The following is a 24,707-nucleotide window of genomic DNA, read 5'->3' as shown; positions in this document are numbered from 1 at the left end:
ATAAAAAACGCAGCTGGGGTCGGTGTTGAGGAGTAAACAGCACATTCTGGGGCATCACTTTGAGCCCCAACTCCTCTGTTCCTTAGCTTCCTAGTAATGCATCTGGGAAAGCAGCAGATGATGGCCCAAGTCGTATGTCCCTGCCACTCATGTGAGAGACCTGGATGGACTTCTGGGCTGCTGGCTTTGGCCTGGCTGAGACCAAGCTATTGAAGCCATTTGGGGAGTGAACCAGCAGATGGAAGACCTCTCTCTCTCCTCCTCTTTCTGTATCACTCTGCCTTTCAAATACACAAATATATAAATCTTAAAAAATGCTGTTAAGTTGATTATAAACAGAGCTCTACCTTCAAGGTAAGCTTCCCGGGTGTGAAGAGCTTGTCAGCTGGGACTGTGGACAAGAAACCATTCTTTCTGTTTCATTTTCCCCACATGGAAACTCGAGAAAATTATCTCACTTAGTTATCAATAAGGACTAATTGGATAATGCATCTAAAGTCCAACAGTGCCAATTAGAACATAGCAAATGCCATATAATCATTGGCAGTTGTTATTTCCACTGTTAAAATAACAAAGGCTTCTTAAAATATGGGGAATCTAAAGCAGCTTATCTTTTTCTTTTTAAGGACCAGATTATATAAAGGATCATTTACCTAAAATCCATCAACACACTTCCTATATAGGAGAAAAGCGTCCAGTGCTAGAAAAAACTGGAGATCTCAAGTATTTATGGAGGCCTGCCCCAAACCAAAGCTTTCCAGCAAAATATAAACACGAATATGTCGGTGGAATTGGTTGGGGAGTGCAGGAGTATAACTTCATCAACAGATCAAGACTCGAGAGTGGCTTTCATATCAAGGTATTGCCTGTACATTCATGCTCTTCATAGTGTATTCTCGTCTGTCTTGAATTCCGAGTTTGCTTTCGTAAGAAATGTAAGGGGTTGGTCTCTCTCTCCCTGGGGAGTGATGGGATTTGAGCTTTGCAGAAAGAGAAGTGCGTGACTGTGTGTACTTGATACCGCAGCTCCCCTGTAGTTCAAGAGGGGAGGTGTGAAGACAATGAAGGCATGGATGGGCCAAAAGCATTTGGCTTTGATGTTGGAATGTGTTCAGATTCACTTTCTTCAGAGGAACTGACACACACTTCCCCTTCCCAGGGCTGTTTGAGAGTGGGTGGTACCAAGAACGCAGCTGGGCGTAATCCACCAGTCTCAGATTGGTAACAGTAGCACTGATAATGCTTGGGAAGTAGGCAAGTCAGGGTACCTACCAGTGGGTTCTTAGCCACCTGATCTTGTTTCTTGTTCATGGCACGGACACAGGCCCAGGCCCAATAGTCCCTTCTGAGACCGGAGAGAGCACAGGTGATTTTTAGAAGAGAAGTTGGAGACTTCAGACAGGGCTGTCGGATAATTGAATGTGTCAATTATGCATTGACCTAGCTTCTTCAGGCAGTATAGTAGTAATCTCTTATATGGGACAGGTCCACAAAGGAGACTCCTTTTCCTGGCCCAACCATGAGCAGTGTGAGACAGTGGTTGGGAGCTGAGTTTTTTGTTGTTGTTGTTTGTTTGTTTTAAAAGATGTATTTATTTGAAAGACAGAGTTAAAGAGAGGCAGAGAGTGAGAGAGAGGTCTTTGATCCCCTGGTTCACTCCCCAGATGGCTGCAACATCCGGAGCTGTGCCGATCCGAAGCCAAGAGCCAGGAGCTTCTTCCAGATCTCCCATGAGAGTGCAGGGACCCAAGACTTGGGCCCTCTTCTGCTTTCCCAGGCCACAGCAGAGAGCTGGAAGTGGGGCAGCCGGGACTCAAACCGGTGTCCATATGGGATGTTGGCACCGCAGGTGGCAGCTTTACCTGCTATGCCACAGCGCTGGCACCAGGAGCTGTTTTAAAGTTAGACCCTGATTTAGAGCCAGTACTTGGACTTGACCAATGAGTTCAGCTCTCAGCATCTCCATTCCCTTCTGTTCGTGGAACAGTCTTGAGAGGCCGACTTCCCAGGATCACTTGGATTCCTCTCCTGGTTCTGCTGCCTAAAGCTGTGGGTCGCCTTGGTTGGGTTCCTCAGCCTCTGGGCGTCAGTCTCTTCATTAGGGAATCTTAGTTGTTACCTTACTGAGCATCAAACATTACACAGGCCAATCCTTGTAGAGATCTGGGAATAGCACCTGCACATTCCAAGCCCTCGTGTGTTTAATGTTGTGAGAATTATGTTGTGAGAGTGGACACACTAAGCATGCTGCCCACCACATGGTTGACAGCCACATTTCAGCTGCCCATACTGACCTTGTGGTTTCATTTTACTCCATGTCGGTTAAACAGAATGGCTGTTTGGGTTCTTAAGTTGTGTTCCACCTCATTTGGGCAGGAAAGATGCAGATCTGAAACTTGATTAAATCTCAAACCAGCCACCAGTGAGAAGAGTAGAGGCCAAAACAAGGCAGCCGGGTTGGCTAGGGAAAGTGCATTACTGTGGGTGTCTTGTTCCTCCCCGGTGACGCTCTGCTTTTGTACGCAGCCCTCAGTGTGGTTTTTCATCTGAGCGCTTGCTGTCGCTCCCCCTCTTCATGGAGGAACGACACTAAGCCCTGCCTAGGCTTCATATCCGAGTCACGGCACCATTATGTCGCTCCCCCTCTTCGTGGAGGAACGACACAGGACCCTGCGTTGTTCTTTCGTCTGCTCGGCCCTCCCCAGGTTTGCTGCTGGTTCTTCCCGGGTTGGCTACCGTCCCTTCCACCTCCGTGGAAGGGCGGTTCCCCCTGCCGCTTTTCCCCACTTCCGCGGGGGAGCGGCACACCGCCGGCCGGCTCTCTCGGGGGCTGCACAGGTGTTCCCCTTAGATGTTCCTGGTGCATGTTGTCTCTCTCCTCCTTTATAGTCCTCTCCACCAATCCGTGCTCTGCTACCTACACGCCGAGCGCACCGCTCTCCTCCAATCAGGAGCGGCTCTTGCAGCTTATCAAGTTGGTAAGAGGCAGCTGGGTAGAAGCTGTTTCCTCCTCTCCCAGCGCCATACTGTGGGAGAGCAGATGCATAGAATAAGTCTTAATTCCAGTAACAGTATAGTCCGAGTTGCTCCCCACACTTGCAAACTCAGGTCCTCGTCTCTAACTTAAGAACCTGTTTTGCTGCTCAAAGGAAGATTCATCAAGCGTTGCTTGGTCTCTAACGCAGGCTGTGAATCGGAGGCAATGGTAGCGCGAGTCAGCCTTCCAGGAGGGGATCTGTGTGTGTATGTGTGTGTGTGTGTGTGTGTGTTACTATTTCACTGACTGCTTTTAATGACTGCTTTGCTTGGTAACTGTGTCTCTGGATCTCTGGAGGGTGCATGTGGTGGTTCCTTATCACCCCCACGTGTGGCACCCTCAGAACCTGGTCTTGTGCCCATGCTCTAAGATAGGGTGCTTTTCTGTGCACTTTCTTGGCCCTGGAATTTGAACAGTAATTGTTTTCATCTTTCTGTCTCAGATAATGACAGTATTTGAGAGGAAGAGTTACATAGAGAGAGAGGGAGAGAGAGAGGTCTTCCATCTGCTGGTTCCCTCTCCAAATGGCCCCAACAGCCGGAGCTGGGCCAATCAGAAGCTAGGAGCCAGAGCTTCTTCTAGGTCCCCTATGTGGATGCAGGGGCCCAAGCACTCAGGCCGTCTTCCACTGCCTTCCCAGGAGCATTAGCAGAGAGCTAGATTAGAAGTGGAGCAGCAGCCTGCGCCGCGGCTCAATAGGCTAATCCTCTGCCTTGCAGCGCCGGCACACCGGGTTCTAGTCCCAGTTGGGGCGCCGGATTCTGTCCTGGTTGCCCTCTTCCAGGCCAGCTCTCTGCTGTGGCCCGGGAGTGCAGTGGAGGATGGCCCAAGTGCTTGGGCCCTGCACCCCATGGGAGACCAGGAGAAGCACCTGGCTCCTGCCTTTGGATCAGCGCTGTGCGCCGGCCGCAGCGCGCCGGCCGTGGCCGCCATTGGAGGGTGAACCAACGGCAAAGGAAGACCTTTCTCTCTGTCTCTCTCTCATTGTCCACTCTGCCTGTAAAAAAAAAAGAAAAAAGAAAAAAAAAAGTGGAGCAGCTGGGACTAGGCACGGCACACATATGGGTTGCTGGTGCCACGGGCAGAGGCTTAACCTACTATGCCACAGCACCAGTTTGATAATAGCAATCTTAAACAATATCTTAAAGGATTTCTTTTTAGGCTGGTGTTGTGGTACAGTGAGTTAAGTTGCCTGGAATGCTGGTGTCTCAGAGAGTGCTTTGAGGCCTGCTCCAGCTTCCTGCTAATGTGTCCGGGAAGGTAGTGGGTGATGATCAAGCACACTCCCCCCGCCACCCATGTGGGTGATGATCCAAGCACACTTCCCCCGCCACCCATGTGGGTGATGATCAAGCACACTTCCCCCGCCACCCATGTGGGAGGCCAGGATGGAATGCCAGGCTCCTGGCTTCAGCAAGCTCAGCCCTAGCTATTGGGGCCATTTGAGGAATAAAACTGTGCTGGGAAGGCACCTCTACTGTGCCTTCTCTCTTTCACTGTTGCTCTGCCTTTCCAGTAAATCTCCTTACAAAATAATTCCATGGATCTAAAGCTGTATAACGAGTGACCTACCTGTCAGATTCAGGTGTTGTCCCTGGGGCAGCTAGTCTTTTGCCCTCTGAGTTCCAGGCACATATACCTGTCTACAGCCAAGGCAGCCGCCATGTTATTTTTCGAGTCTAGACTCAAACTTATCGAGCCAGTGCTTTGGGCAGCTATTGGGAATCAATCAGTCTTGGCGCAGGAACTGACATTTGAGCTGATGCACACATTACACCGCCCACATGCACACACACACACACACACAGTCTGCTAATTAACAATAGCATAACAGAGTGGTGGCACTAACCCTCTCCTTACAGAGGAGCGGGTGAATTCCTGGGTGGTGCTACTTATGAAAGTCTCTCAGTCCACTTCCTGTTCTTTGCCCAGTTCCTTGTCTTTGTGTAACTCCTCGCATATCCCTTGCCCTTCCTTGTCCTGCAATGTCCAAACTACAATGGTCATTTCTTGTTTCAGTCCAACTGCAGAGACTCCATCTCTATCTCTGCAATCGCCCAGAACTTGGATGTTAAGCACAAACCTGCATCTGCTGGATTTTTATAGCTCAACAGCTGTTCGCCCTGATTTACTGCTCCAGGTTTATGTAAGGGTAGCATTTAAGGAAGCTGAAACATCCAACAGACTCAGTAAGATGCCTGGGGCAGCGCCGCGTCCCTAGGAGTGGTCTTGCCTATTTGGGGCACTAGAAGGGGTGCTATGGGTCATCTGGCTGTTGGCAAGAAGATAATAACATCCAAGCTGAATGACACCTGAGAAATCTCACATCACAAAGGACAGTAAAAGTCACAAGATCGGGTTTCTTCCCTAGATCATTTTATGTTCGGCTATTTCCTATTCACTTCCGTGTGGGTTACAGTACCAGAATAACACACATACGTATCAGCCGGGAAAGACCATTACTTTTGTCATAAGCTCAGTTAAGAGGGGCTTTTGTTTTCAGATGGATCTGGCCTCTGCCAAACTGGATACGAATATTTTTACTCTGCAAGAATAAATGGAGACGGTTGAAGCAGATCTGTTTCTGTGACCTCGTGCTAATCTTAAAGCGTTTTCACTGCTGTTCAGCTGGGCTTGTCGGCCCTCCGCTTGTCTTTCTGTAACGCAAACCTCCACAAGGTCAGCTGACTTCCTGATGCCTATTTTCTGCTGTTGTGTCCTGACCTTGTGACAGATGACTTAAGTCACTTGGTTTGACCACAGAAACAATGTGATAATGAACTTGATGACTAATCCTTCATGGATGTGAGCCCAGAGACAATATTAAATCAATCATAGTATAACAGCCATCATACTGATATTATACAATTTTTAAAAATCTATAAGCTAGTAAGGAGAGCCATAGCATAAATTTCTGCTTTACTTTGTCTTTTAAAGATATATTAATGACTATTATCTAATATTTTTAAGTGATAAAGAGTTAATAACCATGTAATATGAGAAAGTCGTCATATAAGACACCAGCAGCTGAAAATGAATAGCAAAAACATAGTGTATACTAAAAATGCAAAATTTGTCTAAACACCAGGCTAGGTCATACCTGTATTTTGTTGTTATTCTCATCTGGAAACAAAATAACAGTCCTACTTTTCTTAATTCTTCTTGCACAAGTATTTGGCATGGCTGGTCATAACTTGATTGTGTGATTGTTTCTCATCCTTTTAAGTTTTTTTTTTTGCATGTTTCTATATATATATATTTAGAAAGCTTTTATTTAATTAATACAAATTTTATAGGTACAGCTTTAGGAATATAGTGATTCTTCCCTCCACACCCGCCCTCTGACTCCACTCCCATCCCACCCCCTACTCCCTCTTCCATCCCATTCTTCATTAAGATTCATTTTTAATTAACTTTATATACAGAAGACCAACTCTATACTAAGCAAAGATTTCAACAATTTGCACCCACACACACAAACACACATGAAGTATAAAGTACTGTCTGAAAACAAGTTTGGCAGTTAATTCTCATAGTACAACTCATTAAGGACAGAGGTCCAAGATGGGGAGCAAGTGCACAGTGACTCCTGTTGTTGACTTAACAATTAACATTCTTATTTATGTCGTCAGTGATCACCCAAGGCTCTTGCCCTGTGCTGTCAAGACTATGGAAGCCTTTTGAGTTCGCAGACTCTGATCTTATTTAGACAAGGCCATAATCAAAGTGGAAGTTCTCTCCTCCCTTCAGAGAAAGGTACCTCCTCCTTCGATGGCCCCCTCTTTCCACTGGGGTCTCACTCACAGAGCTCCTGCATGTAGAACATTTTTCGCCGTCGTGTCTTGGTTTTCCATGCCGGAAACGCTGCCGTGGACTTTTCTCTGCTTTGCTTTGAACTGCCGCCAATTCCTCCGTCATGAAGTGGGGGCTTGTGGCTGTTCTAGGACACCTGAGCCCACTACTGAGGTGTGGAAATTTCCTGACAGCTGTGGGGTAAGTGTGTCCAAAGCTGGTTGTCTTACTAGACGCTTCCCTCACTATGAATGCAGAGGAGATGAACCTAAAACGAACTGCACGTGACGGAGTGTTTGCAGGAGGAGGGTGCTGTGATTAATCCCAGGACACCGACGTGATGGCGGGGGAGGTCCTTCCTGAAGCCACCCACCCGGCCTCGGGAGCCAGGCCACAGTACGGGATGCGTAGACTGAAATGACGGACGAGGCGGCCAGAACACGAGATCTGAGCGCCGTGGACAGCGCACGAGTGTTTTTCTGGCAGCCGGGTCTGATGAGGGGCAGGTTCTTTGTTTTTTCCTACGCACTCCCTATTCTGCATCATTTGCGCGCAGTCCACTTCCTTCATAATACATCGTGGCGCTTGCCTGAGCAATCTGCCCCTTGACTGGCCAAGCCCCGGCGGCTTTGAAGTAGCTTCGTCTTGATGGTCAGCCCCTGCCAGTGTTGGAAGCAGCGTTGACTGGTCAAGTGCAGCCCGCGGTTCCGAGTCCTCAATGCCAGGGGCCAGTCCACCCCGGGCCTTCGCGCCCTGCCCTCGCGTCCCGGGCCCGCCAGTCCACCCTGGGCCTTCGCGCCCTGCCCTCGCGTCCCGGGCCCGCCAGTCCATCCTGGGCCTTCGCGCCCTGCCCTCGCGTCCTGGGCCCGCAGTGCTGCGTGGTCCCAGAGTGCCCGGCCCAAGCCTTTCCACCCTCGGTTCCGGTAGACGCTGCGCCTCCTGGTCGGTTCCTGCTTTGCATCCTCGCCGGGCCCCCTACTCCCCCTCCCGCTTCTCGCGGAGCAGGTGCAGGGGAGTGGCCGCACCCCTCGGGACCTGGGATCTTGCAGACCGTGCCCCTGCGCTTGCGTCCTCCTGGGGTGGGCACCAGAGGCTCCCCGGCCTCCCCCTTGTAGTCAGAATAAATCCACACCCCCCACCTCCACTGGAGACGTGCTTTCCTGGCAGAGGGATTCTTTACTCCACCCCTGGGGGCGCAGACCGAGAGGCGAGGAGGAGAAAGAGCCGGTGGGAAGAACTGGGGAGACACAGTGAGGAGGGCACGGAGACAAAGCAGACGCCAAAGGTGTGGTTGCCCTGGACTTGGAGAGACTCAGTGAAAAGAAAAATTATAGCCCCACCCCCGGCTTTGAATAAGAAATAGCTTGGTTTAATTATTTTTAAATTCTGTAAGTTCAGCCGGCGCCATGGCTCACTAGGCTAATCCCTTGCGGCGCCGGCACACCGGGTTCTAGTCCCGGTCGGGGCGCCGGATTCTGTCCCGGTTGCCCCTCTTCCAGGCCAGCTCTCTGCTGTGGCCAGGGAGTGCAGTGGAGGATGGCCCAAGTGCTTGGGCCCTGTACCCCACGGGAGACCAGGAGAAGCACCTGGATCCTGCCATCGGATCAGCGTGATGCGCTGGCCATGGCGGCCATTGGAGGGTGAACCAACGGCAAAGGAAGACCTTTCTCTCTGTCTCTCTCTCTCACTGTCCACTCTGCCTGTCAAAAAATAAAAAAAAAATTCTGTTAAGTTCTTCACAACCGCTCATAACCTATCACACACAATGCCTGGTGTTAAGAGGGGATGGGGGGCAGTGGTGTCCTGCCAAGCCACACTTAGCTTTCCCCACCGTCACCTTGCACACACTCTTGCAGGCTCTTCACTCGGACACTACTTCTCTCCTTTTCCCAATTCACCTGGGAAAAACGAGCTCCCAGTGTGGAGTCACAGCTCTGCAGACCACCAAGCCACAGGCTCCCATGGCAGAATTTCTGGGAGCTTTTGTCCGCCCGGATTCTCATGTATCTCTGGGTTCCTTTAGAGCCATCGTAAAAACATTGGCCAATCTTGAGTCTCATTAAAATTCCCGATCCCCAGATGTTATCCATAGAAAAGATCTTAGAAAAGATAAAGCTTCCTTTCTCAACCGAGTTATAACAGCAACGTAGAAAATAGCTTTTCTAAACTTGGACCTGTCTTTGGGGTGCCGCTGTTCCTTCCCAGATGGACGTCTGTTTTAGTTCTCACTTTTTATGTCTTCAGTTATTCGCATCCTAACGGTTTGTGGTTTAATATAAAAGTAATTAGGTTCACACCTTTCATCTGCAGTGCTGCGGAAAGCCGTACGTTTTATGATAGCTCGGGAAGACTTCAGCCGGGAGGCCGTGCTGACCATCTGTGAAGGCGGAGAAAGCGCCTCTCTCTTGAAAATATATTACACCGTGAACCTCCTCCTCCGCAGGTGTTCTGCCGTCCGCATTTCACAAAGCTCAGACGCACCGTGGTACTTTCCTTGCAAAGTCTCCTACTGGAACTTCCGGAAAGGGAGCTGTGGTGGATGCCTGCACTCTGACCGTAGGAACAGGAGGGAGGCAGGCATCGCTGACATACTCTCTCTGTGCTGTGTTCAAATGGCTGCGTGGAGAAGGACACCCTTGCGATGGGAAGTATCTGTGGGTGGCCAGTGACTACTGCGTTCTGTTGGGTGTCCCAGCCCCCAGTGACTTAGCCTCCCGGCTCAACACAGGACTTGGCCTCTCCTGTTGGAGTGACTTTCTAGAAAATGATGAGTTGGAAAATACATACATCCTGATGTTCACTTCTTTTGTTAAGAAGCAGAAAAGTGGGGGAGCAGACAGGAAAGAAAAAAAGACCCAGTATGATGTGCAGCCTGATGGGCGATTTTATCCCTTAATTAAGGTAGCTAAAAATACCCCATGGTGGTTAACTGCTCTGTGGCTAGACATAGCATCTCGAGTATGAAGCTGAATGCAAAATCACCTTTTATTTTAAAATTTAAGCTTTTTAAAAGTCAGTAATTAAGCATATACTGTACATTTTCAGCAAATATTATTCGAAGATAATAGAGACATAAAAAGCTAAGAAAAGATTGTGTGGCTGGCTGGTGCTGCGGCTCACTAGGCTAATCCTCCGCCTTGCAGCGCCGGCACCCCGGGTTCTAATCCTGGTTGGGGCACCGGATTTTGTCCCGGTTGCCCCTCTTCCAGGCCAGCTCTCTGCTGTGGCCAGGGAGTGCAGTGGAGGATGGCCCAAGTGCTTGGGCCCTGCACCCCATGGGAGACCAGGAGAAGCACCTGGCTCCTGCCTTCGATCAGTGTAGTGCGCCGGCCGCAGCGCACCAGCCGCAGCGGCCATTGGAGGGTGAACCAACAGCAAAGGAATACCTTTCTCTTTGTCTCTCTTTCTGTCCACTCTGCCTGTCAAAAAAATAAATAAATAAATAAATAAAAAGATTGTGTGGCTTAGAGTTAGTTCTAGTAAAATTGCTGATCAGTTAGTTTCTTTGAAGTGTATCGTGCAAGAATTCTGAAACTTGTGTATGGTATAATATCCCACGCATAGGTATACAAAATGCCAACACATCTTTTCTAAACGTGGTGTGTGTCCTGATTAAATACCAGATCACTGCAGGAAACTGTTAAACCCTTGCACATTTATGATGATAGTTTTCTTCATCATTTATTTATAGCACTCCCAGGGGACTTCAGCTTGGTTGGCCAAAAAGTGCATAGAATGCAGAGCAAAGGAGAGTAGAAGTAGGAAGACAGCTATTGTTTTCCAAGACTAAATCCAGACAGTCAAGGACACCTAAGAAGTTAGAAATAGTTCATTAAGCACCTGTTAGGTGTCCCACCTGTGTTTAGGCACAAAGAAAATAGCACAGGAAATACGTGCAGTGGGGCTCTACCGTGATGTTCAGTCGGGAAGAATGAATGAAAAGCTTCTTTGTGTTGAGATTCTCAGTGTGACTGTAGCCGGTTTTCAGAGTCCCAGCTGCACCCCAAATGGCTTTAAGTAATCTGAGGTCTGAGGTCTGTTGTGTTTGGCTTTGTACTGACAGCATCATCACCACTTCTCCATCCACCATCTCTTAGCACTTAGCATGGGCTCGATAAGTATCAATAAGTGGGAAGAGGTGGAGAATGAGATGGCTGCTTTTCTCTTGCAGTGTCTTTGTTGAGAGAGCAAGTTGTAGGTGGACAGACATGAATGTTTACGTGTGCATGAGATTGGCAATTATTCTACTGTCAGCTTAGGAAATAAAACCATGCAAAAGCGATTTCCTTTAAAAAAAAAAAAAAAAACCTGGGGCTTAGATGTACTGTTACTGCTCCCCATGTCAACCTTTGCGGAGCCACTTGGACAAGTAACTTGGGGGAAGCACTCTTATTTTTTTTTTAAGATTTATATTTATTTATTTGAAAGCCAGAGAAAGGTAGAGAGAGAGCATCCATTTTCTGGTTCATTCCCCAACTAGCTGGGCCAGGGCAGGGACAGGAGCCGTGAACTCCATTTGGGTCTCCTGTATGTGCAGGGGTCCAAGCACTTGGCCGTTCTCTGCTGCCTTCCTGGGTGCATTAGCAGGGATCTGGATAGGAAATGGAGCGGCCAGGACCCGAGCCAGCATTCGTACGGGGTGCCAGCATTGTAGGCAGCAGGTTACCCACTGTGCCGCAGCACGTGTCCTGGAAGCACACTTCTTAACCTTGGAAGTAGCAACAGAGGCAAATGCTTCAGGTAGCCCCAAGGTTGAGCACAGCTGCACAACTGGCAGTCGATTCTGTGTCAGAAACTGCGTGGAGCGCATGCTGAGATGTGAGACGCTCTTGCGTAACTTCTCATCAGCTTGAAGACTGGAGTCTGGTCCGCTTTCAGGCCCTGGCAGGACTAAGCACCCAGTTCTGCACGCAAGGCTGGTGGCAGAACAATTGATGACTCTTACAAATCACTGACAACTCCCAAAAAAGTAAGCTCTGGTCTTTCTTGAAAATCTTTTTTAAAAAGATTTACTTATTTATTTAAAAATCAGCGTTAGAAGTATCTTCCATCTACTGGCCCACTCCCCAAAAGGCCGCAGCAGCCAGGGCTGGGCCATGCTGAAGCCAGGAGCCAGGAGCTGCTTCCGGGTGTCTCAGGTGGGTGCAGGGCCCCAAGCCATCCTCCGCTGCTTTCCTGGGTGCATTAGCAAGGAAGTGGATCAGTAGCAGAGCAGCCAGGACTCAAACTGGCCCTCCTAGGGGATGCCAGTGACAAAGACTATCGGTTCACCTGCTTTGCCACAGTGCCAGCCCCGTATTGTATCTTGAGTGATAGGGTTAGTAAGGAACATTGTGTTTCCCTGAAGGACCACAAGGGAAAAACAGAAGAAATTTATCTTTTCTCTGAGAATTAATAAGGCAACTAGCATTCATGTTGCTTTTCAGGGTGGGTCTGTATTTGTGGTCTTAGTGCAAATGGAATGTTGTTCACAACCTAAAGTGCCAACCAGAGAACTTGCTGTCCGCTCTTGTTGGCCATTCTGACTAGTGTGCCTCAGTTTTCCTATCTATGAGGGGGGGGGGGTATGGGCTTTTCTATTGCTGCATCACAGGTTCACCGGCCTGAAGCAGCACCAGTTACTTGCTGATGGTTCTGTAGGTCAGAAGTCCAGGCATGGTTTCACAGCATCCTCTGCTCACTTACCTCAAAGTCAGTCTTCCATCCGCTGGTCCGCTCCCCCGACGGCCACAACGGCCAGACCTTCTCCAATCCAAAGCCAGGAGCCAGGAGCTTCCTCTGGTTCTCCCATACAGGTGCAGGGGCCCAAGGATTTTGGCCATCTTCCACTGCTTTCCCAGGCCATTGCAGAGAGCTGGATAAGAAGTGGAGCAGCCAGGACTTGAACCGGTGCCCATATGGGATGCCGGCACTGCAGGCGGCAGCTTTACCCGCTACACCACAGTGCCAGCCCCAGAACATAATATTATTAATATCTCTGTGTATTGTATTTTCCTAACTGCATGGTTTTTTGAATAATAGTGTTATAATCACCCTAGAAACATGATAGAATGATTATTCATTATTTATATATTCTACTGAAAGAGATACTGGGTTCATTGTGAACAAATTCATAAAACCCCATGTTTAGTCTCTTTGCTGAAAGTTGATGAATTAATTCAAAAGATTAAAAACACTGTAGTCAAACAAAAAATGTTGGTATTCAAGCCTGTCTACAGTGAGGCATAAAGAAAGAATGCATCTCTGCATGGTTCATTTTTTGGTTTTAAAGAAGAAAAATACATCACAGAATCCATGTCTTAAACATTCCCATTTTCCAGAGAGCACAGTTTTGATTCTTAAGTTCTGCATAGAAGATAAGTACTTCAAATACTTGACTCATGCAAAGCCCTCAGTAGATCTGTCTAGAGGAGGCAGCATTATGCAATCTGGAGATCCAGTTACAATCATGGAAGTGCTTCCCACTGGCTGTGGGAAGAAAGGCAGCTAAGGGGTTAACAGTAATATTTTGCAAATTGAGGCAAGTGAAGAAAAACGTATTAGCATAAGAAAAGGCAGCCTTAGGGAATTTTTCACTCTCATGTTTGGTACTAAGAGCTCTATGTTACCAAGGAGGAGGCCAGCAAAGAAAAAAGCCAGTGTCTGCACATTCTCAAAATACATTGCCATTGTATTCATTTACTGGTAGAAAGACCCTATAGTTACAGAGATTGAAAGTGATTCTTTCTAGAAAGAAAAATCAAAATTGAAACATGCCCAAGAAAAGCATCTTGGAGCATTGCAACAAAGAGGATTCCTCAGGAATTGATCGCGGAAAGATTCCCAAGTATGTCAAGACTAGACCAGAGGTGGTTTGATATTAAAAGTCAGTCTTAAGCAATGATTTTTAATTAAGTGAGCCCCAAATGATTGCAATTAATTTAGCTCATATTCGACAGCTTTGATTCCTTTCAGAAAGTGCGTCTAACTCGCAGTATCTGAATGTGGTTAGTGGGACGTTCCCTTTTATTAATGCCTAAAGATATTTCAATATTGCTTTGTCAGAAAATGCAGTTTGGAGTTGTAATTACTTTTGTTACTTGAAAACATTCACAATACATGTAAAAGGTTCTTACTGATGTCCTTAAGATAGAAAATATATTAGTTAGTTATTATTTTGGGAAGATACTGAATTAGTTTTTAAATCAATCTTTCTCTCTCTCTCTCTCTCTCTCTCTCTCTTTTTAATTTTTTTGACAGGCAGAGTGGACAGTGAGAGAGAGAGACAGAGAGAAAGGTCTTCCTTTTGCCATTGGTTCACCCTCCAATGGCCACCGCCGCTGGCACGCTGCGGCCGATGCACCACACTGATCCGAAGCCAGGAGCCAGGTGCTTCTCTTGGTCTCCCATGGGGTGCAGGGCCCAGGCACTTGGGCCATCCTCCACTGCCTTCTCGGGCCACAGCAGAGAGCTGGCCTGGAAGAGGGGCAAAATCAGTCTTTCTCTTATAAAACTGTGAAACCATGAACTGTTTGAATTTCAATTCATGTGAGCACATGACGGTCCAAATTAGTCATCATGCATTTCATTAATACAGATAAAGGCCAGCTTATTTTAGATAAATTTTATGACTTTATACACTAGTTAGATAAGAAATCAGGGAATGTGCCATTTTGTTTCTAAGACAGTCCAAGTTAGAAAGAGGCAGTTTTTGGTTATAACAATGAGAGTAGTGGGCAGGCCCGTGGCACAGCAGGTAACTTGCCGTTGGGAACACTCGTCCCACACTGAGTTCTTGATTTGAGTTCCTGCTACTCTGCTTCCATCCCAGCTTCCTGCGAAGGTGCACCCTGGAAAGCAGAGGTGGTGGCTCAGCTACTTGGGTTCCTGCTGCCGTGTGGGAGACCTGGATGGAGTTTCTGGCTTTGGCCTGACTCCAGCCCTGCCTGTTGTGGGCGTTTGGAAAGCGAAAAAGCAGAGGGAAGGTCTTTCTGGCTCGCTCTCTGTCTCTCTGCCTTTCAAATAAAAAAAAAAATGTATATGACATAAGATCCAAGAATAGAAAATTTATCCAGGAGCTGACAACGAAATTATTTCTAAGTCAATAGATCTGGTCAATTGAGAAACAAAGCTATACCATGATCAAATTTTCTGTGCAATAGTGGGGGTAAACTTGCATTAAAAGTCCGTTTGCTTTGTCCTTTCGCTTGTTGATAAATTTTCGGTCAAGGCAGAAGAAGCAAAAAGAGGGCTGATAGTAGTAGCAATGGAACTAGGTAGTGAAATGTGGACATTTTCATTATACGATTTTGCTTTTTGAGATGTTATGAATATAGCATCCTATATCAACGAGAGGCAATATGCATTCCAAAACTGAAGGGAGGTGTGTTTTGTTTTGTTTTGTTTTGTATTCCATGTCCTGTTTTCTCAACTCCAGTGTGGAAAATTGAGAAGATGATTGTAGGCCAGAGTTCTTTTTGATATAAACGTGCCCTTGCTAGTTCTCGCGCTCATTGACGAGATGTGCCATCATTGGATGACTCCGGAGAAGAGAGGTTGCTACAAGAAGTCGTTTGTTCAGTAGTAACAGATGATCTGAGTCCACATGGGGGTGAATGGAATTCTTTCTTCTTAAGATTTATTTATTTATGTGAAATAGTTTTAGAGAGAGAGCTTCCATCTGCTAGTTCACCCCCAACATGTTGAATAGGCAGAGCTGGGCCAGACCAAAGCCAGGAACTTCTTGCAGGTTTCCCATGTGGGTGGTAGGGGCCCAGACACTTGGCCATCTTCTGCTTTTCCCAGGCCATTAGCAGGGAGCCGCATTGGAACTGAAGCATCCAGGATATGAACCAGCCCCCATATGGGATGCCAGCATGGTGGTCAGGTGTTAGGCTCTGTGCCACAGTGCCTATCCCTGTGGGACTTCTTCTTAAGGCAGGAACTAGATGCTAATGCACATTGTTAAATAATTTTTAATTGACAGAATATTTTTGCATACTTCAGAGGTATAATGTGATATTTTGATTCATGTATCAATTGAGTAATGGTCAACTTGGTAATTAGCGTAGCCATTCCTTGACGCTTTTATCATGTTAAGCTACCAAATATCCTATCAACACTCTAGACTTTCTGGAGGAGTTTTCAGATCTATACTGTATCACAGGCTATCTAATGCAGCTCTTTCCTGCAGTATTGGTGCCGTGCTTTCTAATTCTATAAGGAGAAAGTAAAATGAAAAGAGCTGGACTGTGGAATCTAGAGGATAAACAGAGGCATAGAATACCTGCTTGTTTAGACAGTCAGAGGGAAAGGAGTGGGAAGGGTGTAAGCTCCACCCTTGTTGCTACTCAACACTCCTCTTCGAGAGGGAAAGTTGAGCACAAAGAATCATGTTTACTTTACTCCTTGTGATGTTTTTCTCTCGGTTCAGGAAATAAATGACTTTCTGAAACAAGGGACTTCAAAAATTCAGGGAAAATGGAGATAAGTGGTAAATTTATAGGAAGTTTTTGGAAACTTATGCATGGTGTTTTCACAGGAATCCTTTTGCCTGAACTTTTCGAAGACTCCCTTATACGCTTTCATAATTTCCTTTTACCTGGACTCAGTAGCTCCTGTTTAATTTTCCAACTTGACCTCCTGCTTGAATAGGAATTTGCAAAAATGCTTTAAAAAGTTAATGGGAAAATGGAATCAAAATGTAAACTTATTTTGATGCAAAAAACGGAAACTCATGTATTGTTTTTGCATAATTTTCATTTCCATGAACTTTTCGAAGCCCCCTATAGATTCTTAGACAAGTGGGTGCCTATTTACTTGGAATGATGGTATACTAATTTTCTTTCTTTTACAGCATAAAGAAGCAAGTCTAGCTGCTCTTGATAAAATAACTCACAGATATCAGAACCCATGGTAAGCACGTACTTATTTTGTTTCCTTAAATTGGCAGTAGATAATTTCTAAATTCTAAGTGTATTATCACTTTTTATTTCATCTAGGCTGTTTTTGTAAACATTAATTTTTATTCCTAAGGACCAGTGCAGTTTGACTGTCTGCTAGGTTTTAGGCAGGGGACGGAGTAACGCAGGCATTGTTAGGATATAACAAAAGAAAGAGAAGCTAGCCTGCAGCCAATAAGAATGGCAGCTGGATAAGGAGCTTAGCTTTAACTTTATAAATAATTCTCTCCAGAGATAACAATATTAATTTTGTTCCGTGTAAAAAAGCTCATTCCATGCTGTTGGCCTAGAAACCGTAATGGGTAATATGGTTTAATGAGTGTAACCCTACTGAAGTCACGTAGACTTGAGTGCGTGCTGTTTCATGGCCACTTCTAACCGAAAGTGCACCTGTCTGGCTCAAGGCTCGCTGACGAGCAAGGAAAGAGCAGCACCTGTGCCTGCCGCCCAGATGTGACACAGGATTCGGGTTCCTGGGAGGACAGGGCTCGGCCGGCATCGCTCCTCTAAGACTGCGGGATTGCATGCTGTCTCTGCTGTGGTCGATTTCCTCATTTTAACTGTCGAATGCTATGGCTGTTAGCAATGAGCTGTTAGCATCCAAATAGAGACAAGGTTTTAGACTCCATGTCAAAAGCCTACCAAGTACTCTTCCAGGGCAGTAAGACCTCACTGGCAGTTCCTGTAACTTCCTGAGCATACTCCGTGTTGAAAGCCATGCAGAAATATTTCCTCTTTACTGCCTGAAAAGCACGTTCTTAAAATATTTTACTTCATTCATTTAGATGACATTGCAGGCAGCTACTGCAAATACCCCATCAAATATTTCCAAAGAAAGACAAATATTCCAGGCCATTGAAAATCAGTGAAACTTCAACAAGCGTTGTTGATCCAAGTGTGAAAATCGACTGCATTTATTTGAACATAAAAAGCCTGTTAGAAAGTAGCTAGGAAACACTGAAGCTCTGATCATTTTCCTCGCATGAAAGGATATTGGCTATGTTCATTTTTGGGGAATATACTATAGATTGTACCAGGCCATGAGGAAGCAAAATGTTTATGAAACAGACTTTGTACTTAGAAGTTGTGGATTCATGTGGGAGAATAAAGAAAAGTAACAATTGATTTGTATATTTTGAGTACAAAATTAATGGTGAAGACAATAACTAGAAAATTACAGCTAGAAAATTAAAAAAAATACTCCCTTCACTGATCTGGAGCGTCTGGTTTGGGTCAGACAGAATGCTGCTTCCTTCCTTCTTGAGATTCTAAAGACCTGTGAAGTTTAAAAGGCTTTCTGGTCCGCTCTTGTGCTAGCAAGATAGTCTTATTTTCTTTTTTTAAGATTTATTTATTTATTTGAAAGGCAGAGTTAGAGGAGGAGAGACAGAGAATAAGATCTTTATCTGCTCCTTTACGCCCCAAATGGCGGTAATGACTGGGGCTGGGCTAGGTCAAAGCCGGAAGCCTGGAGCTTCATCCAGGTCTCCCACGTGGGCGGCGGAATCCAAGCACGTGGCCCGCTATCTGCTGCTTTCCAGGCACATTCGCAGGGAGCGGGCTTGGAAGCTGAGTAGCCTGGACTCAAATCTGTGCCCATACGGGGTGCTGGCGTCACAGGCAGTGGCAGTTCAGTACCTCCTCTGTTCTAAACACCGCTAGAATCTGTTGCCACAATAATAATAAATGTATGCCCCCTCTTGGAACCTATATTCTAGGGGAAGAGAGAGACATTGAAACAAACATGGCATTTTAAAAATACTGTACTATTTTTCATGCTTTTAAATATTTTTTAAAGTTATATAATTCATGCTTAGGGCAGCAAAACTAACAATGTAGAAATAGAATAAAAGTTAATAACCTGGCATAGACCATTAAGGTCATGACCAAACAGTTCATTATGAAATACATTCACAAGATGTAAGGAGAACGTTTTCCTAGGACAACACCTGGGCAGAAGGGAAGAAGTGATTATTAAGCCAATATGGAAAAGGCAAGTATGAGGTGACTTCAACAAGTTCATGGAAAAATGGAATTAAGAGTTGTTAATTTTGGGCCGGCTCCGCAGCTCACTAAGCTAATCCTCCGCCTTGCGGCACTGGCACACTGGGTTCTAGTCCCGGTCGGGGCGCCGGATTCTGTCCCGGTTGCCCCTCTTCCAGGCCAGCTCTCTGCTGTGGCCCGGGAGTGCAGTGGAGGATGGCCCAAGTGCTTGGGCCCTGCACCCCATGGGAGACCAGGAGAAGCACCTGGCTCCTACCTTCGGATCAGCGCGTTGCGCCGGCCGTGGTGGCCATTGGAGGGTGAACCAATGGCAAAGGAAGACCTTTCTCTCTCTCTCTCTCTCTCTCTCGCTGTCCATTCTGCCTGTCAAAAAATTAAAAAAAAAAAAAGAGTTGTTAATTTTGGTACAAAGACATTCTGAAATCGGTGTATAATTTTTTAACATGTTCATGAGCTTTTTGGAGATCCTTCATATGCATAAATTTGGAAAATGTTTGTACCAAAATTTTTTCATTAGATTTTCAGTGAAATTTTAATGGAAAGATTTATTTTATTTATTTGAAAGGGAAGGATCGGGGGAGAGAGAAATCTTCCATCCACTGGTTCACTCTCCAAATGGCCTCAACAGCCATACTGAAGCCAGGAGCCAGGAGCTTCTTCTGGGTCTCCAATGTGGGCGCAGGGGCCCAAGCACTTGGGGCATCTTCTGCTGCCTTTCCCAGGTGCATTAGCGGGAGCTGAATCAGAAGTGGAGCAGCTGGGACTTGAACCAGTGCCTTATGGGATGCCAGGATTGCAGGTGGTGGCTTCACCTACTATGCCACAATGCCAGCCCCTCAATGAACTTTTAAACAATGTTATCAATTTATTTGAAAAACAAGAGTGACAGAAAGAAACAGATCTCCCATGCACTGGTTCACTCCCCAAATGGCCACAACAACGAAGGCTGAGCGAGGCCACAGCCGAGAACCGGATCTCCCATCTTGATGGGAGGAACCCAAGCAGTTGTATCATCACCTGCTGATTCCCAGACACAGTAGCAGGGAGCTGGATTGAAAGCAGAGGTGGGATAACTCAATCCCAGGCATGCCCATATGCAAGTGTCCCTAGTGGTGGCTTACCCAGGTGCATCACGACACCCACCCTCCGTATTTGATCATTCTTGGCAGAGGGAACATCAAATTATGGCCCTGCTAGACTATAGAGAGCATGGTGTGTGTGTGTGTGTGTGTGTGTGTGTGTGTAGTAAGATGAGGCTGGTCAGATCATTGTAGAACCTGATGAGCCAAGTTAGAGAGTTTGGACTTGAACAAAGAGGAGGATTCAGTGGAATGTTTAAAGCGAAAGTAACATGATCCAAATTCCTGGTGAGCCCCTCTGTATTGTTGTGGAGACTGCGTTCAAGGTGCTAGGAATGCTTGTAGGAAGAGAAAAGGAGGACTGGGAAAAGGCTACTGAGCCTTGAGGCGTGTGGGTGGCCACTCGAGAGAGCAAGATAAATGGGAGGCACTGAAGGAGAAAAGGAGCCTTAGGAGTGGGTCCAGGAGACGGCTCCTGAGTGGTGGAGAGTGCAGAGAATTTCTGAGAGAGAGAGAGAGAGAGTGAGATAGAGAGCCCCATTTGTGGGCTCCTTCCCCAGATGCTCACAACCGCTGGGGCTGGGTGGGGCGGAGCTGGGCACTGAATCTGAGTCTCCCACGTGAGTGGCAGGGACCAACTACATAAGTCCTAACTGCTGTCTCGTGGCGTCTGCGCTATCAGGAAGCTGAGCTGGACATGAAATCCAGACGCTCTGATGTGGGACAGGGGCATCTTAGGGGCTACGTTAAATGCCTGTTCCAAGAGAAGAGGTTTTTTGTTTGTTTGTTTGTTTTGTTTTGTTTTTAAGATTTATGTACTTATTTGACAGGCAGAGTGGCAGAGAGGGAGAGAGAGAGAGATCTTTTGTCCACCAATTCACTCCCCAAATACCTGCAACAGCACTGGCTGGGCCAGGCTGAAGCCAGGATCCAGGAACTCCATCTGGGCCTCCGACAAGGATGGAGCCATCCTTTTTGCTTCCCAAGCACATTATCAGGCAATGCACTGAATCAGAAGTGGAGCAGCAGGGGCTCAAATTAGCGCTCCAATATGGGTGGCAGGTGGCTCAACCCACTTGAGGAGGGTTCAATACAAGAGAACAGAAGTCAAGGAAATTCACAGTGGACAAACATTTGGAGGTTATTAATGGCCTCAGAAAAAGCAATGTAGGAAGAGTAGTGTGATTTGAGTCAATACCACCAGCCCTAAAGGACATTTGCCTGTGGATATAATAAAGAGTCCATTTTTTTTTAAAAGAAAGCTTTTATTTAATGAGTACATATTTCATAGGTACAGCTTTAGGAATACAGCAATTCTTCCTCCGTACCCTCCTTATCACCCCCTTCCCGTCCCACCCCCTACTCCATCTCCCATCCCATTCCTCTTTAAGATTCATTTTTAATTAACTTCATATACTGGAGACCAGCTCTATACTGAGTAAAAATTTCAACAGTTTGTACCCCCCCACACACACAAAGTATAAAGTACTGTTTGAAAACAAGTTTTACAGTTAGTTCTCGTAGTATAACTCATTAAGGACAGAGGTCCTGTGTGGGGAGTTAAGTGCACAGTGAGTCCACTTTTGAAATGAAGAATTCAGTAGAGAATAATTACAAGAGTCACTGCATTTTAAGACACAGTTTAAAGTTTAGCTTGAGCTACAGATATGTTTCGCGATAGTTGTTTATAAATGTAGCATACAAATGCAGTGCCTCTTTTTTCCTTACATGTAAAGCTGTATCAAATCAACGATGTGTTAAACAATTTATTGCATCTTAAAGACCAGTTAAGATGTCCTTCAGCAAATATGAAATGACCTGCTACGTGCCAGATGTTCGGGATGTAGGAAACGACTAAGCAGGTTTCTTACACTCAAGATGCTCCAGACTCTCAAGAGGGATAGAGAGGAGGTCGGGACAATTAACAGAGGGAGACGAGTTGTAGAGTTGTAGCAATTGGGTGTTCTTCCTTCTGAATTAAAGGAAACATTTTGAATATCTCAGGTTTCTCTTTACGTGAGCTGACCATTTACTCATTTTCATATGGTCTTATCTGTCTGCAGTTGGGTGTTTTCCAATATATACATATAGTACTTGTAATTTCAACAAGAACAGAAAGCATAGATAAGAAACAGCGGAAACACTTTGAGTCGAGTTAGGAAAGGTCATAGTGAGTGTATTGGCACACAGTGAATTGGCAGGGCTAGGAAAGTGGGTTCTGTAGAAACTGTATACTGTTACTGACAAGTCCACTCTGTACTCCAGGCTCTTCACAGATAATACAAAGACTGACTTCAGGAGCGTTTCTACTTCTCTGTTTAAAAAAAATTTAACAGATGCATAGAAATCGCATATATATGGGGTACCGTGTAATGTTCTGATTCCTGTATGCAATTAAGGTAAATATATCTATCTCCTGGAAAATTGTAACATTTTTAATGGTGAAAACATTGACAATCAAATCTAGTTTTTTAAAATATAGAAATACACAGCATATTAACATAGTCACCCCACTCTGCAATAGCACCCCAGAGTTTCGTCTGTTTAACTCTAACTTAGTACCTGTTAATCAACCTTCCTGCATCTCTCCTCAAACTCTGGTATACTTTCAGGTTCTGTGAGATTACCTTTCTTTAGACTCCACACATGGGTGGATCCTACAGCACTTGTCTCGCTGTGCTTGGCTTATTTCACACTTAAGCGGATGCCCTCCAGTTCTGTCCAAGTGCCTCTCCTGGTCTCCCATGGGGTGCAGGGCCCAAGGACCTGGGCCATCCTCCACTGCACTCCCTGGCCACAGCAGAGAGCTGGCCTGGAAGAGGGGCAACCGGGACAGAATCCGGCGCCCCGATGGGGACTAGAACCCGGTGTGCCGGCGCTGCAAGGCAGAGGATTAGCCTAGTGAGCTGCGGCGCTGGCCTTATTCTCTAATTTCAATTATTTTTTTTCTCCCACTAATTTGCATGAAGTTTCCTCTGCTGTTTTCCCCCACTTCCCTGAGACTGTACTCTTTCCACTTTATGCCCAAAACAGCATCCAGATGGGCTATCTGTGGCTTTACCAGATGCCACAATGCTGGCCCCATGATAATGAGTCTTTCAACCCATTAAAGTAGGGTGTCCTTCTAAGAATTATCTTCTCTTAGACTGGAGCAGTAAACTCCCTCCCTATTCTGTCCTCTTCGATCTCTCTCCAGGTATATTCTAAATTAGATTTTTTTAAACTTTTGAATTGTTTGAGTTCATTATATTCCGATGGCCAACGCTTGGTCCGATATATAACTTTGAAGTGCTGTCCCCTATTCCGTATGTTGTAATTTCATTCTGCTGGTTATTTCTTTGCTGTATAGGTCTCTCAAGTGTGAGGAAGTCCTGTTTGTCTGTTTTTGCTTTTACTTCCCTTGTGCTTTTGTGGTCTGACTCAATACATTTTTTTTCCAGGAACTTTTTTTTTAAAACTTTTATTTAATAAATATAAATTTCCAAAGTACAGCTTATGGATTACAATGGCTTCCCCCCCATAACTTCCCTCCCACTTGCAACCTCCCCTCTCCCGCTCCCTCTCCCCTTCCATTCACATCAAGATTCATTTTCAATTCTCTTTATATACAGAAGATCAGTTTAGCATACATTAAGTAAAGCTTTCAACAGTTTGCACCCACACAGAAACACAAAGTGAAAAATACTGTTTGAGTACTAGTTATAGCATTAAATCATGATGTACAGCACATTAAGGACAGAGATCCTACATGAGGAGTAAGTGCACAGTGACTCCCGTTGTTGACTTAACAATTTGACACTCTTGTTTATGGCGTCAGTAATCTCCCTAAGCTCTAGTCATGAGTTGCCAAGGCTATGGAAGCCTTTTGAGTTTGCCGACTCTGATCTTATTTAGACAAGGTCATAGTCAAAGTGGAAGTTCTCTCCTCCCTTCAGAGAAAGGTACCTCCTTCTTTGATGACCTGTTCTTTCCACTGGGATCTCACTCACAGAGATCTTTCATTTAGGTAATTTTTTTTCTTTTCCCGGAGTGTCTTGGCTTTCCATGCCTAAAATACTCTCATGGGCTCTTCAGCCAGATCCAAATGCCTTAAGGGCTGATTCTGAGGCCAGAGTGCTATTTAGGACATCTGAAAGGAGAGAGAGAGGGAGGGAGGGAGGGAATGAATGAGAATGAGAATGAGATCTTTGATCCGCTGGTTTACTTTCCAGATGGCTGTAGAGCCAGCAACAGTCTATTGACCAGGACCTGCATTTGGGTCTCCCACATGGGTGACAGGGACCCAGGCACTTGGGCCATATTCTGCTGTTTTTTCCAGGCCGTTAGCAAGGAGCTGGATTGGAAGCAGAGCAGCTGGGCCCCAATCCGGCACCCAGATGGGCTGTCTATGGCTTTACCAGCTATGCCACAATGCTGGCCCCCGGATACTGATTCTTGCAGTCCATTAAAGTAGGTGTCTTTCCATTTCTTTGTGTCCTCATCAATTCATTTCATCAGTGATTCATAGTATTCCTTTTAGAGATCTCTCACTTTGGTTAAATTTATTCCCAGGCATTTTTTATTTTTTATAGCTACTGGATATAGAGTAGTTTTCTTGATTTGTCAGATCGTTTGCTATGATACATAATAATGCCAAATATGTTTGCATGTTGTCTTTGTATCCTGAAAGTTTGCTGAATTTGTTCATTAGTTCTAATAGCTTATTGGTGGAGTCTTTTTTAAATATTTAAAATCATGCTATCTATAGGGGCCAGTACCATGGCTCACTTGGTTAATCCTCCACCTGTGGCGCCGGCATCCCATATGGGCACCAGGTTCTAGTACTGGCTGTTCCTCTTCCAGTCCAGCTCTTTG

At 45.9% G+C, this 24,707-nt stretch overlaps 1 non-coding gene across 1 annotated transcript in view; it reads left to right on the top strand.

Annotated features, from left to right (window-relative positions):
* The window catches only part of SPMIP2 (sperm microtubule inner protein 2), a 139,805-nt gene that overhangs the window by 55,005 nt on the left and 60,093 nt on the right, over nt 1-24,707 (top strand). The window contains exon 2 of the transcript XR_016211546.1: nt 16,665-16,723. This is a non-coding gene — a transcript (sperm microtubule inner protein 2). The remainder of the gene's footprint in view (nt 1-16,664; nt 16,724-24,707) is intronic.

Source organism: Oryctolagus cuniculus, chromosome 8, assembly GCF_051225735.1.
Source record: "Oryctolagus cuniculus isolate XC-2025 breed Fujian yellow rabbit chromosome 8, ASM5122573v1, whole genome shotgun sequence".
NCBI lineage: Eukaryota > Metazoa > Chordata > Mammalia > Lagomorpha > Leporidae > Oryctolagus > Oryctolagus cuniculus.
The sequence above is the reverse complement of the archived record's forward strand: the minus strand, read 5'-3'. Positions and strand labels throughout refer to the sequence as shown.